The sequence below is a fragment of the Osmia lignaria genome, chromosome 9 (assembly GCF_051020975.1).
Source record: "Osmia lignaria lignaria isolate PbOS001 chromosome 9, iyOsmLign1, whole genome shotgun sequence".
NCBI lineage: Eukaryota > Metazoa > Arthropoda > Insecta > Hymenoptera > Megachilidae > Osmia > Osmia lignaria.
The window spans coordinates 10,944,979-10,961,781 of NC_135040.1; the positions used below are offsets into that span (position 1 = coordinate 10,944,979).

The 16,803-nt window shown below is 49.5% G+C and overlaps 1 protein-coding gene across 6 annotated transcripts in view; it reads right to left on the minus strand.

Moving 5' to 3' along the window:
- LOC117608677 (serine/threonine-protein phosphatase 4 regulatory subunit 1) overlaps nucleotides 1-16,803 on the minus strand; it is a 112,064-nt gene that overhangs the window by 30,375 nt on the left and 64,886 nt on the right. The window contains exon 1 of one of the 6 annotated variants that reach the window (XM_034334195.2): nucleotides 1,118-2,158. The exons of the other annotated variants lie outside the window; for them this stretch is intronic. The gene's annotated coding sequence lies outside the window, so the exon portion shown is untranslated. Of the gene's footprint in view, nucleotides 1-1,117; nucleotides 2,159-16,803 lie in introns of those variants that run through there. 6 annotated transcript variants of the gene reach the window in all.

Sequence of the window (16,803 nt, forward strand, 5' to 3'; positions counted from 1 at the left end):
GGAGGTACGAAAGCGTCGGTACATGCCCCGAGAAGGAACGAAACGCGGTGGTCGCGATTCGAGCGAGTCAACTCCGAGAACGACATTCCATACACGTGTGTCCTTAACTCAGCCTCCTACAGTATTCGCGACGATCGACCCAACTATCAGAGATCGCGATCACGGTGAGAACGTACGGTGAGAAACAGGAAACACGTAAGGGCGAGTAGGTACATTCGCTCATCGTGAAACTACGATTTTTTCACTCCTGACTATGATTTTTTTAACAGAAAATCTTTAATGCAATGAAAATTATTATAGTAAAATCTCCGATTATTAAAATGTAGATACCGTAATTTTAATTATTCATAAATCCCATTCTTCGTGAAAGAGGAATACATAGAACAGCTTGAAAGGAGCAGTACCGCGTGAGTCATTGAAAAAATGGAAAAGCATCGGATACAGAAGAATGCACGCTGCAAAATCTGCGCTCCGATGCGAACGACTGCCATTGAAAGCGATTATTCACGTGTTGCGCAAGAAGTTATATTCGCCGTAACGGATTGACGGATACTCGTCTGGTTCGATCGATCGCACGCGATCCCCGGAGCAGGTTTTCGAAATGGTAATCACCGGGTACGCGGATGAGAACCACTGTGCCTGTTACAGACGCACGCTGGCACAGGAAATATGAATGTAACGCCGAAAATTCATTCATAATAACGTCTGGCCAACGGGGGCGGACGAGTGAAATTTTGGAGCGCGGCAATCTGTCCCGAGGCGGAGAGGAGAGGTTAACGAAATTCGCCGATAAATAACAGGCTCGTTTTCCCGAATTCGTGGGAATAATGGGACGATTAGAGAGGATTGCGAACGGGATCGTGTGGGCCGCAATGTTCTACGTGTGGGCTTGTTTAAGAATTTATAAAGAAACGCTCGTCTTCCGAAACGAAGACTGTGAGTTAAAAGAACGAGGAAAATATAAAAAAAAATAAAAATACGAATACTCTTTTCTACTATCAGAGTGATCTATCGCAAACTTTACGACTCCATTTACATTAATTCGCGAAAGTTACGTGGTCGATAAGTATAGCTGAAATACAAGTATAGATACGTGTGCGTGAGTGTGTGTACATACTTAATCGTAGTCTGGTCGCGTGAGGGATCTAAGCGTCTGCGAATTCACTCGATCGTTGACGTTTGCTCACTTTTCTTCGACTCGTGTTTCCCAGAAGGAACGGTAATATATCCGTGGCGTGCTTGCTTCCCGTATGGGCCATCGAACTTGCAACGCACTGTAGAGGAGGAGCCGAGGCCCGTATTATGGGAACACATACGGCTGAACACGTGTGTCTCACTTCCTGCGGCGGGCCGGAAGTCTCTATAGTACTATGGCGCACCGTAGTGTAGCGTGACCACGCTACAAGGGCCATTACTACCTCAATGGCAAAAAGAATGGTCCAATTACCGGTTAAAGCCACGTTGCTCGTCGTTACTCCTTCGATGTATTTTTCAGGGGCGTCTACATCTTTTTCGGCTTTCCTCGCGATTCTTTACCATTTTACCGAACGTTCCTCTTTCCTTTCTTTACATTTATTGTAAAGAATATTATATCCCCCACGATTTTCCTGTTCATTATTTACGCTCTACGCGAAATTGAGAATGTTTCCGTTGTTCCGAGAACCGTTTCAGGAATTCCATCAACCGCGTTACGAATAAAAGCGTTCGTACTCGAGAAGAGAAACCGGTAGTGCGATTTCCGGTCAACGGTTCCGCCATCGCTCGTACACGAGTTTTCGTCGCTCCGTTTCTTGTATCTCGAAACGGTTTGCTCCTACTTTCGAACCACGTGTCTGGTTAACTGGTGCTATCATCTGTTGCTCTGTGATTTCCGTTGAACACCGTCGAAGCACTGATATGTATCCTTTTTTTCCCCGTCCCGAGGACGCACGGGCAACGCTCTTTGTATACAAACAACCGCGCGAACCGTGTTACGTACATGTGGCCCGAGGAACGTCTTCGCGGAGCTTGCCCTTGACACGAACCGTGCACGGGATGTTTATCCAGTCCGAGCAGACACTCGCGCACACGCGTACCGCGTTCCATGGCCGTGAACAACGAATAAAGAGGGCCACGCGAGACAAGGAACGACCGTAACGCGGCACGGCTCGTACCACACTGAGAGTGATCGCTGGCGCGTCACGCTCACGGCGATGCGCAGACGTGGGCTGCGCACACGCTGCTGCGCACGACGCGGCAACCAGCACGATGCGCTCTCGCTACTCGCCAACACGCATTCACGCATGCGCGATGCACGCACCCACACGACTCGCCACGATTCGGCTTCGCTCCGGTCTGCGTATAATACGCGACGCGACGCGTTGCCGCCGTTGCCGCGGGTGGTAAAGAACCGAGAAAGGGCCAGGGACGAGGCGGAGGGTAGAAAGAGACCGAGAGAGGGGACGAAACAGACCCGTTAGTTCTCAGAAGTGGACCGCCACCGGTCGCCGCCAAACAGACCTGTAACCACGTACCGACCGTGGTGGTTCTCTCTCGCCTGCCACCGTCGGCGTGCTTTTTCGACCCTCTCTGGCTCGGCCTGCTCCGAGACGCGTCCCGTGACACGCGAGAAACACCAAAGGAATTTTCGATATTCATCGAGGGAAACAATTTTTCCCCTCGCATTTCCCTTTCTTTTCGTTCCGTCCGTTGCTAGATTTTCACGCGTCGCGCGATAAAAGCGACGAAGCCCGTGCGCGTTCTGTCGCAAGCTGACCGGCCATTGATTAGATACAAGTGTTTACTCGAGTGACGAACACATACCGATGTCATGTGTTTTTCAGAGAAAAAGCGATGGAACGCGAGAAACGAGGCTTGTAAATACCGTCGATGAAATTGGGAGAAAAACTGGTTATCGCTTAGTCCGCGGGGAAAAGAAGTGGTGTGGGAAAAGCAGCCGGACCCGGGGGTGCGGGGGCGCGGGGTAACGTTTCGCCGAAATGCGACCTCGGCTTCTCGTCTAGTTTTTCTTACCGAGTAAAAGCGACAAGTGGAGAGGCGGTCGAGACCGCGTGCATCGGGGATCAACATTTCCTTTCTTTCACGGAACGGGGGCAACGTCGTGGGTGGTACACATCATGGAGCGTTTGCATGAACGAAACAAGAAAGTCGACTCTCACGCACACGATCGTCAACGATTACGACGGAAAAATGTCGGGCTCGAGAGCGCGCGATCGAAGGGATCATTTCCATATTACCGAGGGACAAACGTTCGGTACGAGTAATCGTCCCATTACGTTCTTCCTTCTTCTCACCGGGACGCGCACGGGCGGTCTAAGAACTGCAAGATTCATTAACGGTTCCTCGCCACGGACACGCACGCGTGTGTCTGTGTGTACAACGGCGTGCATTCCATCGGTCGCGCTCGTGTGAACGACCGTAAGGTGTGCTTGTACGCAGAAAGAGACACACGAGCAGGAGAGATCCGAAGATAGATGCGTCGAGTGTAAAAAGGAAAGGAAGATAGCTCGTAACGAGAGAGAAAGAGAATAGGATGATATATGGTAAGAGAGAAAGAGAGGAGGATACGTACATTTGATGCGCAGAGTTTGCCTCTGCTAGACGGTAGACCTTGTCTATCGTCATCATCGAGGTACGCTAGGAACGTAGGAGAGTTATTAAGGTCAGTGGTGTAGCGAGGATCGCGACGTGTCCCGGAGTCGTAGGAGCTCGCGAGCTGACCTCGCAAAGCGGACTCGCTGCGTCTCGTTACCCAGTAAAAGGTTATTACAGTTTCCCGTAATCGCGTTCCCCCGTGCGCGCCGTTCCAAAGCATCGATCGGATTGCAATTGAACGCGATGCGGTAATCCGCTTCGAGCTGATCGATTTACACGGCAATAATAACGGTTATAAATAACGCGGAACCTTTGTGCTTCGATTGTTTCACCGGGGACCGATAGAAAACGATGCTCTTGCTCTCTAATGCAAATGAAACATCGATCGAGCTAGTTTCGTTTATTAATCGTCCACTGGTTCGGCGATGTCTTCGTTTGATCCGTTCCAGAGAATGGGAAGCTTCCGCACGCACCTTTCCTCTTTGCTTTTATCACTGGACGATGGTACACGGTCGCAAGCGTCGCTTCATTTTTTCCCTCGTGTTCTTCGAGGCGGAAACAGAAAGTCGGCCGCGATGCACGAATCTCGCTGGCGATATACCCGAGATAAGTTGGCCCGAAGGCGGAACCGAGAGTTGCAAGTTTGTCGTCACGGCTGATCGAGCCACGTTTCAGACGATGCTTGCCAAGAGTGAGAGGGAACGAGATCGTGTGTATAATTTGCGAGCGCACCGAGAGGTAGGATATATCCTGGCCAGCAATCGTGTGCCGGGGCTTTAATAATCTTCAACTCCGCTTTTAAACGTGCAATTTACATTACGATCAACAATGTGCCAGCAGAGAAACGGAGTTGCTTTCTCCGCACGGTGTTTCGTTGAAAACGCGTCGCGACGGTTAGAAATGAAATTTTCATCGCGACGCCAATGTGAGAGATCGCGGAGGCGCACCTAACCTATATAGAGACACGGAAACGTGACGGAATGCGCGCGAACCATACGCCCGCGTGCGTCACTTTGCACCGCGTCCTCTTTCTCAACCCACCGTGTACTTTTTAATTACACAGATCCGTTCCATACTGAATTCGAATCGACGCGACACGCCACGTTTCGCTGTTCGCTTGGACAGACTCTCTCTCGTCAACGAAGGGAGCGGAGAAAATGTTTCGACGCGGATCGCGAGGGAAAGATTTATCCGTGGGACGCGAGACGACGAATGGAGAGAGATTCGCCCGATGAATCACAGCGGCGCGAGCCGTGTCACTCTCCTCTTTCCGTTTCAGAGTTCCTCCACCTGACACACCGGGCTACTTAAAGCAACAACGATTCCCATTCGCGTCCAAAAGGGAAGACGAATGCTCGCGACCATCTGGGATTTTGAAACGAATAGTTTAAGGGAAAAAGGAAAACTCTGTGAATCGTTCGATCGACAAAGAGAAAACTGGTGCAAACGGAAATCGAAGGCGCGGCCGTTACGAAACGGCGCTGACTGCGCGATGGCTGGTCGAAAGGGGCCGCGTTATCAGGCGGGAACCGAAAACAGACGAAGCGGTGAGGGAGAGAGAATGATGGGCATGGGGCCAATCACGACCAACTCGTGGCGCCTTAATTGGTACTCGCACGCGTGGCTCAGGCTTAAGAGGCAGCAGCAGATGCATCCCAAGACGGTTCACAACAGGAAATTCCTCCTCCCGCGCCTCTTCTCTTCTCACATTCCAGCTTCTACACATATTTATGCGAGGCGTCCTTCCTTCCATCTGACTTCTCGAACCCTCTCGTTTCTTTCTCTTTCTTCTCCATCCGTTTGCCGTATCCACCGTCGCGGGTCGTAACGTCGGCATGCACAAATAGATATCCTCGTTCGAGCGACGACGCGACGGATCCGATGAATGGACCGGGGCCGGACGAGGGTAGGGTTGGAAAAGAAGGGCGTCAATGAGCTGCGAGTTGCGTGAGCGCAATTATCGTTCGTAGCACGAGCGGGCGAGCCGACGCGAAGCAGCTGGAAAAAGGCAGCCAGATTTGCCGCAACGAGAGATTTCTGAACGTTGCGGGGGTGGGTTTATATCCCGCGATTGTACGCGGCCGACCACCGTGCCCGTTCAGCTTCCTTCTATGGCTTTCTCGGTGAACGAGACAATGCTGGACGATGATGGATGCTTAGCGGATAACAGTTTCGTGGAAGGATACACGACCGGGGTAACGAAAAAGTTTCACCGTGTTCAACGAGGAAAATGAAAGAACGCAAAGTTCCAGTTGACCGTGATTTTTATAGCTAATTAGTCGATCCGTCCTGACAGTGACATCGTAATTTGTGGCGCGCATCTCGCGAGAATCGAGAAAAGACCTAGGGAGGCCAGCTTCGGTGAATGAACCGGAGAAAAATGTTAATGAGTGCAATTATTGCAGGACACAGAGGCGTTGCATGCGTCGAATGGTGTACGAGCGACAAAGAGAAGCCGAGTGGGACGACCGATGCATTACAGGCTGCAAATTAATGCCAGCTGTGTGTGAGTGTGCAAACGCGTGCGGTTATTGTTACGTCGATACTCGCAGCCGTGGTGGATACGCTCGGTGATTTGTGAACTCGCTTATTCGCTCGAACCGAAAACGCGTTCATTCAATGTTTTTCAAACGTGGCGCAAATAAATAAAGTTGGACGATTTTAAAGGAATTTTCGCGATTCAATTCAAACGAGAATATTTCTTCTCGACAGAAATCGTAACGGATTTTCCAGCCGGGATATCGGTATAAAGGCGAGCGCAGTGGTTTTAACAATTCCGCGAGGCAGAGAAACGAGGTTGTAAGTAAACGGCCCTCGGGTGCCGAGGGGCGTACGGTTGGCGCGCACTCGCCGCGAGTGTGAGCACGCTTACTACGCGCTACAACAGGACGGCTACGTTCACGGGCCGTATGAATGTACCGTGTCGAGCGCGTACGTACGACGACGCGCACGTTTGCGGCGTGCATTCATAAACTGGCGGACACGTAGCGCGCGCGTGCGCAGTTCCTCGCCTTCTTCGTTGTCGCTCCTTCCTCTTTTCTTCCTCGTCGTCAACCTTCCTGCGACTAATACGGCCTCCCTCGCCACCCATCCTCTACGCTTTTTACATCCGCTAACTAGCATCGTCCTCGACGTCGTTGTCGTCGTCGTAGCCTGCATCGACGATTCGATCGATCTCTTCTCTTTCTCCGCGTTTCCAGACTTTCCGAGGCGTTTTCGTTCGTCGTTCCAACGTCCTCCCTCCATCGGTATCCACGATATTTTTACGCTGCCGGTTGATCCTTGTTTTGAGTAACTGCAGCTGCCGCGCGAAAGCGAAGCAAACGGGCTTTGATACGAAGAGCGAGGAACCGACGATGACGTTCCGCTCCGAATTCGTTTCGCGTCCTGATTCATCGCCGCCTCCTGGAGCACGCGATGGGAAAGAAAGGGAGCGGCAAGAAACAGAGGACGGATACCCTCCTCCTCCTCCTCCACCTCTGTCGCGGCCAATGTGCTCGCGAATAGGCCTCCGGTTGTTTCTGCGCTGCGCTTCACGCGGAGTTCGTAGCGACGAACTTGTATACGGGGTCAACGGAACCACCGGAAGTCGTCGATGCCCAGGGTCGTCGCCGATTCTCAAATTGGTGGCCGCTCGTTCTCCCTCTGTCCCCCTCTCGCTTCCCTTCTGCTCGCTCTCCTCGCCTTCCTTATGCTTCCTACTACTGCTTTTTCTCTTTCCTTCTCTTATACCAAACCGTCTCCACCCTTCTTTCTTTCTTTCTTTCTTCGTGACACGAGCCGTTGCTTCTCTCTGTAAACAGGCCACGTAATCCCCTACACCCACTTTTTCCTCCCGGCTAAATCTGTCTCATCGAAATGCGTCCGACGACCAACGGAAACCCCCAGCCGTTAATTTGTCTCCTTCTCCTTTCACGTTCGAGTTCCTTTCCTTTTTTCTTTCCCGAGGAACGATTTCCACAAGCGATGCAGCGAGATCGCGGTGATTCGCGAACGGTAAAACAGCGAGCAGCGCCGATCACTAGCGACGACGAAACGACTCTCTGGTGAATGACTTGGTCGCATATGTGTGCGTTTCTCTTTGTGCGTGCGTAGGGTGCCGTCAATGACGTCACACGGGAGAAACACGAACAAGCTGGTATATGTACGTACGACAGCGTCAGACGGCGTAAGTCGCGTGTGACGTTCGTTGGTATCTTTGTGCGTGTCCGCATACGGAGGGGCAGAAAACGGATTCGTTGTCGTAGTGTTAGTGTACGCGTTCCGACCGTACGTATATACACGCTAATGTGTCGCGAGGAGCGAAGAGAGGGAACGGGCGAGCGATAGCGCGACAAAGCGAGAAAGAACGTACGGCCATGTGTAGGACCGGAAGTATGAGTATCCGGCCAGACTCGTGTGGGCTTCTCTACGCGCCACGCTACTCTCCTTTCCTCTCTGGCTGTGTGCCCTCGGTTCCCTCTTCCTTTCTTTCGCTCGCTTAGCCCCGCTTTGTACTTACACCCGGCTTTGCCTCCTCGCCAAAGTTCCTCCCTGTCTCTCTCTCGTACCTCCGTGTTAGCGTTCGTTGTTCGCGTTAGGCCCTCTTCATCCTCCTCCGCGCTCGTTCTTTTATCGACGCACAACGACGTATACGAGAAACGAATGCCACCGTTGTAGAATGTGCACGCGTGTTTATAAATACGACGATAAAGCGATAATCGAAACGGCGCGCCACCGTAAACAAATACGGTGCGGGTGGATCCATGCGCCGCGCGTTTCGAAACAGCCTGGTCTGACCGCGAAAGATTTCAAATTTTTCGAATAAAAACTAAAGTAGAAACTCTAAATTCAAAGATAGCGCTCGTATTTGGGAAGTTTCTCAGCCGATTTCGTGGATGATTACTTGCGCTGGTGTATTATAGAATCGGAAGGGTGAATGCGATCCCCCTAGTCGCGACTACGAATGAATGGATCTCGTGTCGAGGAAACGTTATATCGCTTGTTCGCGTGCGAGGGTCGTTCGTACACCTCCCTACCGAGCCGTCAATGACGGTGGTCGAAGCGGGATCAGGCCAGTCGGTGTGGCACAGGAGGAAACGAGACACCGCGGCCCGTATACGCGGGAGAGACCACGTTCAAAGGATGTGAATCGATCGATCGCACCCCTTGGCACGTAGGCGGTGGCTGCTTTCTTCCAGGAAATCGGCCGGATCGCCGTGGAAATACACGAAAATTCGTGGCGACCTGTCACGTGTCTAATCGACTCGCACGATCGAGGACGTTACTCCAATTAACGCCACGAATTCTCTTTCCTTTTATTGCGCGCCGCACGAGGAGGGTGGCTTCCATTAACGAACGAAACACATACGTTCCCTGTATACTACCAAGGGAAACGATATATTTTTTTAAAGAAAAATTGTACACCCCTACTCTGTTTGTCATAGAATGTTTAGGACGAGTTAACTCGTTAGAACGACGGAAAGAAGAACGAAAGAACGAAAAGGAAAGTTAGCATCGAGAGCGTTTAACCCACGGACTATCGACGGGACGTGGGAAAAAAGTTGGAGGAAGTTCCACGGTAGCTGGAGGCCGGGTAAAGAGGTCAGATGGGCGAGAGCCGCGGGAAAAAATATATTCCAATATTCGATCGCATAGATAAATAAATACATACTTGAGTCGCTGGCCAAGCTAACCCCCCGCCCCCTCTTCTTCGAACCCTTACGCGCAGCCCCGAGCGTCCGGTCGCTTCGCCGATCTACGATCCCCGTTCGAGGATCTAATTTATATTGAAGAATTCCAAAGAGGCCAAGCAGAGGCGTCGATCTTTGAGGCGCCGCCGTTTAAGATGCATTATGCTAGCGGCCGGCCGACAATGGCCCACCAGAGAGAGAGGCGAACGAACGAATACCACGCTACGAGTAAGTTCGACGAGGAGGAAGGTAAAGGAACACGGAACGAGTGAAAAGAAACGCTGGGAGGGACGCGAAGGGACACGCACAGGAAGAAGGGATGTTCTCGTAGGTAGACAGAAGAAAATTTGAAGCGAAGAAGAAAGGAGATGGATGGAGAGAGAGAAAGCTAGACGAGACTAGACGCGAAAGGGATGGAGGGGTTCCGAGGGCAAACGGAACTGGTCCCAGACCCAATATGATAATTGAGTATGGAGAACGATGTGAACATAGCACCTTGTAGGACTCCATGTGGCCATTGTGGCCTCCCACTGTCGGGACCACCTCGAGAACACATCGACTTTGTACGTGGAAACATCAAAGGTTTGCCTTTTACCCCTCTCTTCTCTACGCTTGTCCCTCTAACCTTCCTTTTGCCTTCGTTTGCTCTTGTTTCATTATACTGGCTGTCATGTAACTGCTGCCACGACACCGAGATTCTACACGAAAAAATCAGACGAAATTGCGTGTCTTTATTTTGGAGAAAATTCGATTAACCCTTTACCGTAGGTACAAAACATCGTGTAGTATTCCTGACGCAACTTACAGATGAAATGTGTGAAATTTGGCTGGCACTTTCATACACACAGAACGTTTAAGCTTAAGAATACTCAGCAGTCAAAGGGTTAAAATTCAAGTTAATTAGCTGCAATTGACGCAGTCATCGAAAAATAATAAATGAAAGGATTAACCTGAAGAAATGTCTCTCATATGCAATTAATAGTAAAATAATCTTAATTTTCTCGATTGTACTACCAATCATGCACCCATTTCTAAGCTCGTGCCTTTGCGTTTGTTTTTCTGCAGTTTTCTGCTGCTCACTCCCAATGAACCGCGCCTATTCACTAGAAGGTTGGTAGCAATGTTTTCGCAGACTTTCGAGCTAGCCTTCCCGATTCCATAGGAGTAAATTTAACCCTGCTGGCAGCCACGACGACGCGGACCTGTCATCGTATAGCAGACAGACACTCTCTTTCCTCTGTAGGTTGGTGGTTTAAATCGCGCTGCCGAGAGCGTCTCGCTCGGTCGATCGCGCTCGATCGAACGCGACATCCGGCTCCCCGTATTCGTCCACGGAATATTCGATTTCCTGTATAGACAGGCTAATGCGATTCGTCGATGAGAAACTAGCCTTCGTTCGGCGATAGAATTGCCGTCCCGACCGGTCTACCGGGGGATCCGATTCTCACAATGCCGAGAGACTAAACGTCTTCGTCGAAGGGTTTAACTTTAGAGTTCGAAGATCTATTTAAGCGACGAGCAAGTAATCGTGGCTTATCGAGAGACAGATCCACACGGATTCGTTGAAGACTCGGTTAGCTTTCCTTTGTATCTCGACGACCGGTGTTGGATCGTCGGCCGATGCCGCAGCGCGGAGAATTTCGAATCTGCGGCGCACCGGCGTGTGCCGAATCCGATTCGATGCGGTGCCTCCCTTCAAAGGTTAATGTAGTTACCACTGTCAGCTCGCCGCATTACGTCAACGACGTGAGACGTTCGAGCAAACGATTCCGAGATGGACGAGTTACTTTGTTTCGAGTTATTAGCCGCTCGAGTAAAGCCCCTTCAAAATTTATCGTCAAACAGACGAGACGATAATGTGGAAGTTTCAATTATTCACAGAAATATAGATTACCATGTCACCGGCAGAATAAAGTGAATACTAACTTGTAAGACTTAATAAACTCTATATATATGAAAAATACACCTGTAACATTAGGTTACTGTAACGAAGTCGGACCGGTCATTTGAGAGTCGAAGGGGTTAAAAGTGGCTCTCTAACGGAGCACTGTAAATGTCCTTTGATAATTAGCGTTATCGCGGCTCTAACAAGTGGTTGCCTATCTACGCGGCGTATATAGGCGAACGTCTTTCTCCGTTAACGTGTAATTCGTTTATCGGTGAATCGGTCACGGCGGCAATAACATCCCACGTAGCCGAGCGAAAGGTAACGACAGACGACACGAACCCTGTGTGTCGCAACGATACCCGTAGGACAGAAGAGCCGATAGCGTTTCGTTGTGTTTGCTCGAGAGGTTAGCGCCACCACTTTATCATATCGTCTCGACACCATCGGACGTTCCTACCTGTGCTTTTCTCTCGCCGCGCGTTTCACCCTCTTCCCCCTCACCCGCGGCCTACACCTCGTACGCGTTATTATCGTGGTGAAACAGAAAATCGTGTTTCGTCTTACGACAGAAAGAGGCCATTCAATGAGATAAAAACCGCGACTGGCGACGAATCTAGTCGCCACAATTAACGCCCAGGAATTTCCTCGATAAGCCTTTTTTCCTCCTATGCATTCGATTGACGTAACTTCAACAGCGTTATAAACATTAAAAATGAATTTTGTAATATTTTAAAAAACAACGAGCAACTCTGTTCGTGACACGACAAGAGTACGATCGAGTTTACGCATCTCTCGAGGTTAGGAGAGATGCAAAAGAAGAAGAAGAAAATACGAAGGTAACGAAGGAAGGGGAATGGAATGCACCTTCAAGAATCCGTCTACCTACTCTTACGTATGCACCGGTGCAGCAGACGAGTATCAGAGAAACGGAGCGAGACAAGGAGAATGCACCGTCCCGTTTATCCTCGTCCCAGCAGCTTCATCGTTCTCTTCTTTCTCTCTTCGGCTTCATCTCGGAGCACAACAAACAGACGCCGCCTCGTAATTTGTTTTCATACGTTCGCGGCATTTGCCAGTCTACGCCTCTTTCTCCACCTTCGGGCTCCGCTTCCTTTTTTTCCTCTTCGGATTCTTTCACTTTCTCACCTTCGACAGTGGCGTACATCAGCCACGTACTACATCTTGCGAAACGGGAACGACCACTTTTTCGATCGAACGAGAATTTCCTATCGATACATTTATGCAGCCATTTTCAATCGACTATAGTTGATCGAAAGTCAACTCGAGAGGAATGAAAAACAGAAGAAAAAAAAAAAAAGGTCTGACGGTTCTCCGACGTTCCAGTGGATGATTAGAAATTAATTCAATAGTCTCGGAGACTCCGGGGCGCTCTCGTTCATCGTTCTTCGTCGTTGGCGACCATTTAAGGGACGTCCTTAAGTGACGCACCCGCTCAGACCCGCTTGCTCGCACGAGCGTACGCATGCGTCTTCTCCGCGACGAAGGGCGTGCGTGCTCTTGGTCGCTGCGGCTGGCAACCCCCCTCGACTCTTACGTCGCCAACGAAGACGCCCTTTACCGAGCAATTTCGTTTCCTACCCTCCTCCCTCTTTCATCCCCCTGTTCGCTAAGTAAATCGAATTAAGCGGCAGACTCTCGGGGTATTAGCGGCAACGAAATCAACATTTCGCGGGGCGCTGCTCTCGGCAGGGGGATCGTGGCCATCTACCGAGGGTAGTCGAACGATACTCGCCGATGTGCGTTCGATAATTCGCCCGTAGTTTCGTGAGATCACGGAAAGTAAATATTTTTGAATAAAATATTCAGAAGGGTGGAAGGTTATCAAGGCTGGTTTTCCGTGGAAATTTCGATCTAAATTAAAAAATTGGTCGTTTGATCTGTTATGCAATTTAAATCAGTCAGAAAATTTATTAGATAATTGTTTAAAACCGTATCGAAATCGCAGATTTTTAATCGCCGTGAGATCTTTCCGTCCCGCAACCGTTCACAGATATTTCAACGCCTGATACGTTCCCTGGTTTTCCCTCTGTTGGGAAAAATTAGGCGGGAAATTCGGGAGGTCTCGATTCTTGGAAGTTCGAAGGGGCGTTGGAGACAGAAGAGAGAAGGAGAAAAGAGAAAGAGAGAGAGAGAAAGAAAGACGGATGGGTGTGAGAGAGTGGCGGGTGTGATATCCCTGCCGGGCGTTACGGCGAGCGGGTGTTACCACAGGGCGAAGGGGTGTGCGAAGGATACGAGAGCAAAGGAAGAGAGATAGGACACGGGCCGAGTGGAAGGCGACGAGGAGAAAGAGGAGGGTTCTATAGGAATTATATGATGGGAAGGGAAGCAATTATTGGGATGATGGATGGCCCCGGGGCGCCGCTGTAGTGCTTCTCTAACCAAAGATTTCTTTTTCTCCTTCTCTCTCTTCATCTTTCCTCCTGTCCCTTCCTCTCTTTCTCCCTCTTATCGTCTCCCAACGTCACTTACCATCTTCCTTTCTCATTACCCTCCTATACCACGCGTCCTCGCCTCTTTCTCTCTCGAGCAGACGATTCGCTTGGACCTGACTCGATTTCGCGAGCACCCGATTTCAGCGACCCAAACGAACATGCAGTCATCGATTCGCGACAATGAACGAAACAAAGAATGGTACCAATGGTCCTTCCTTTCCTTTTCGCGGTTAATCGTTGCTTCTATGGGTCCGCGTCGCGACAATTATCCGTAGAGGCGGGTATTCCTTCGAAACGGTCAAAATAGTTATTTCCTCGTAAAGAGGCGTCGAAGAAAATCATACGTTTTCGGGTGAACGACCGTGTCACGTGGGCGGAACAACGCGTAATTTAGCGGCGTTTAAACTGGTCGTTTCAACGATCCCTCTTTGCTCTCTGGTTCCTACGAATTTCCGCATTTTTCCTCTCTACCGCGTTGAACTGAACGTTCGTCACGCATCGGTGCACGGTTAATTATCGCGAGCTCGCCACGCGGCTCGAACCTCGTTTCCTAACTGAGACCTTGCCGGGGATTGAAATTTAGTTATTAACCAGCCAAACAGAATTCGCGTGGACAGATTTACGGTGCCGTTAGGGGGGGATCGGTCGCGAAGCTTCTGGCGTTTTCACGTTCGCACCGTGTTCCTTTATCAATACGTAGGGCGGCTTATCGCTCGTCGCGCGACGTTTCTTTCTCACGCTCGAAAGGCACCGTTAGCCGTGCCGCCGTTCAACACTAGCACGACCATCGGCTCTTTTCAAACCCAAAAATCAATTTTCTGTCGTTTCGTTTCTTTCTTTCATTTTTAACTCTTCGGAGCCCGAGTGAATCGAGACCCACATTTACAAAACATATAGGTGGATATTAGCTTAAAGCTGAATGTATAATTTTTAAACGAAAGAGTTTCATATATTGAAGCACTAATTTTTAAAGGAACAGTGTAAAATTTAGATGATGAAAATGATATGAAATACAGGATCGAATTAATCCTTTTCGGACGATCGACGCATATGTGTCTCCGAACGTAATTGTCATAGCAATTTATAATTCCGTACATACAAAACACGGTTATAGGTGTAGATAATAAAGATTTTTAATTAATTATTATTTAAAAAGGCTAAAAAATTGGGATTCTCTTCATGGTCCGCCGTCCAAGGGTTAACAAATCTTGTCTATCATTTTCAAGATAGCTTTTCAATTCTAAACCGAAGAAAAATTCAGAAACCAGTGTGCGCTTAATTATGCGTCAATGATTAATCGAAACCGGGAAAATACCAATCAATTCCGGGCGTCGAACTGTTTTCGATCGGTGCACGTTGCGAGAACGACACGCGCGATCGATAAGTCGCGTATCGCTGGGAAAATTTGCGGCAGTACGAACGGAGCCACCGGATGAGGAAGTGGTCCAGTAACGATAACGCGGCAACGATAGATATCCTATCCAATAGACAGGCTCGAAACGTTTGCGGTTTCATTAGAGTTTCCTTGACGAACGAAACAGATTTCTCGCGAAATTGTACTTCCCACCGCGCGTTCAATTCGAGTTCTCCAACTAAACTTACGGAATAGCCAAAGTAATTAATTTTCTAAACAAAACATCTATTAATCCAAACATAATTTATAATTCAATTCCAAGTTGAAAGAGCATTAAAAATCAGATTAAAAGGAGAATCCTGTTCGAATCGCGTAGACGAAAGAGACTGGCTAATTCCGATTCCATCTGTCGGAATCTTTTTTTCTTCCCCCCCCTCGTAGCGTTAGCTATCGTCGTCGTCATGGTGGTCGGGGCCATCTTAAATGGGACCACTTAAGAGTTTCTTGAATCAACTCGTCCGCGCTGGAACTCCGAAAACGAGTCCCTGCCGTTCGAGCTCGGTCGGGTTCGGGTCGCGTTAAAGTTTGCTCTTGGACGACACACGGCGAGAAAACGGAGCTATCGTGGCGACTCGTCGTCTTGAATTTCGTCATGGGAGTAGGTTGGAATGCGTGAAGGTGCTCTACACGTCGTTGTACACGCACGAAAGAGAGACGCCTCCTTCTGGTACTCGTCCGTGATGCCTAAGCCGCGAGAGTGTAAAGCACCGCGTTCGGCGTGTCTGCTGGTCGCACGCACACGCGTTGCTAGAGCTCGCGTGTTGGTGAAACGCGGCTCGAAAGAATCCCATTCATAGACGTAGGAACGAGAAGAACGAGAAAGAGAAAAGGTTGACGGGTGTAGAGGAGGGGGGATGAACGAAGACAGAAAGAGAGAAGAGAGGTAAAGGTATTCGGATTAGGCGCAGGCGCCAGGTAGGAGAGAAAGGCTTAATGAAAAATTTTCCACGAGAGCCTCGACGCGTTCGAGCTGGCTCTCTGGCAGCCGTTTTCTAGGTCGTCGTCGAACCGGCGCGGCGCGGTGCGGCTCTGGAATTCGATCTTCGAACGATCGATCTAAAACGACGATCGAACCGGAGGAGAAAGAGAGGAAACGAAAGCTACCAGGTCGGAAAGGAGGAGAAAAAAGAAGCTTCAGCGGCGTTCTTTTATCGAGAAAGAGAAGACGAAGACGATGCGATCGATACAATCCGTACCGGCGATTGTATTCGAGACGGACCGGCAGCGACCTATCGACCTCGCGCGATCGCTCCCAACCGAACACGACTCCTCCATGTCCCGAAGAAATATTTTACTTTTGCTCGACCCAGCCAACCCAGTTGTTTCGTTTCAATTTTAACAGATTTTTGTAAAACTGAAATTATTATAAATAAATTATTCATCCAGATTTCTCCAGTTTTCTCTATTAACCTAAGACCAATTATACAATATTTATGATATATTTCATTCAACTTTGTCGAAATTTTTTTAAAAGATAAAATCGAAAAGCACCTTTTCCTAGAATTTCCAAATGTACATCTAAAGATCGGTAGGGTATAGGATATTCGAACGACATCGCGGCTTATTACGCTCCCATCGACAGCAAGAAATGCGCTGGAACGGTTCGTAACACGAGCAACACGCGTGCGTCCACGTTTGCTTTGCTGTCGATCGTGAAAAATGCTGGCGCCTCTTTATCGGCCCTGGAAAATTATCTACCGCGATAACGACCATTGATCGGTGCCCGTTGAATCGAGTAGACAGACTAGTCGTCGGTTCCACGAGTGGGGGAGAGACAGA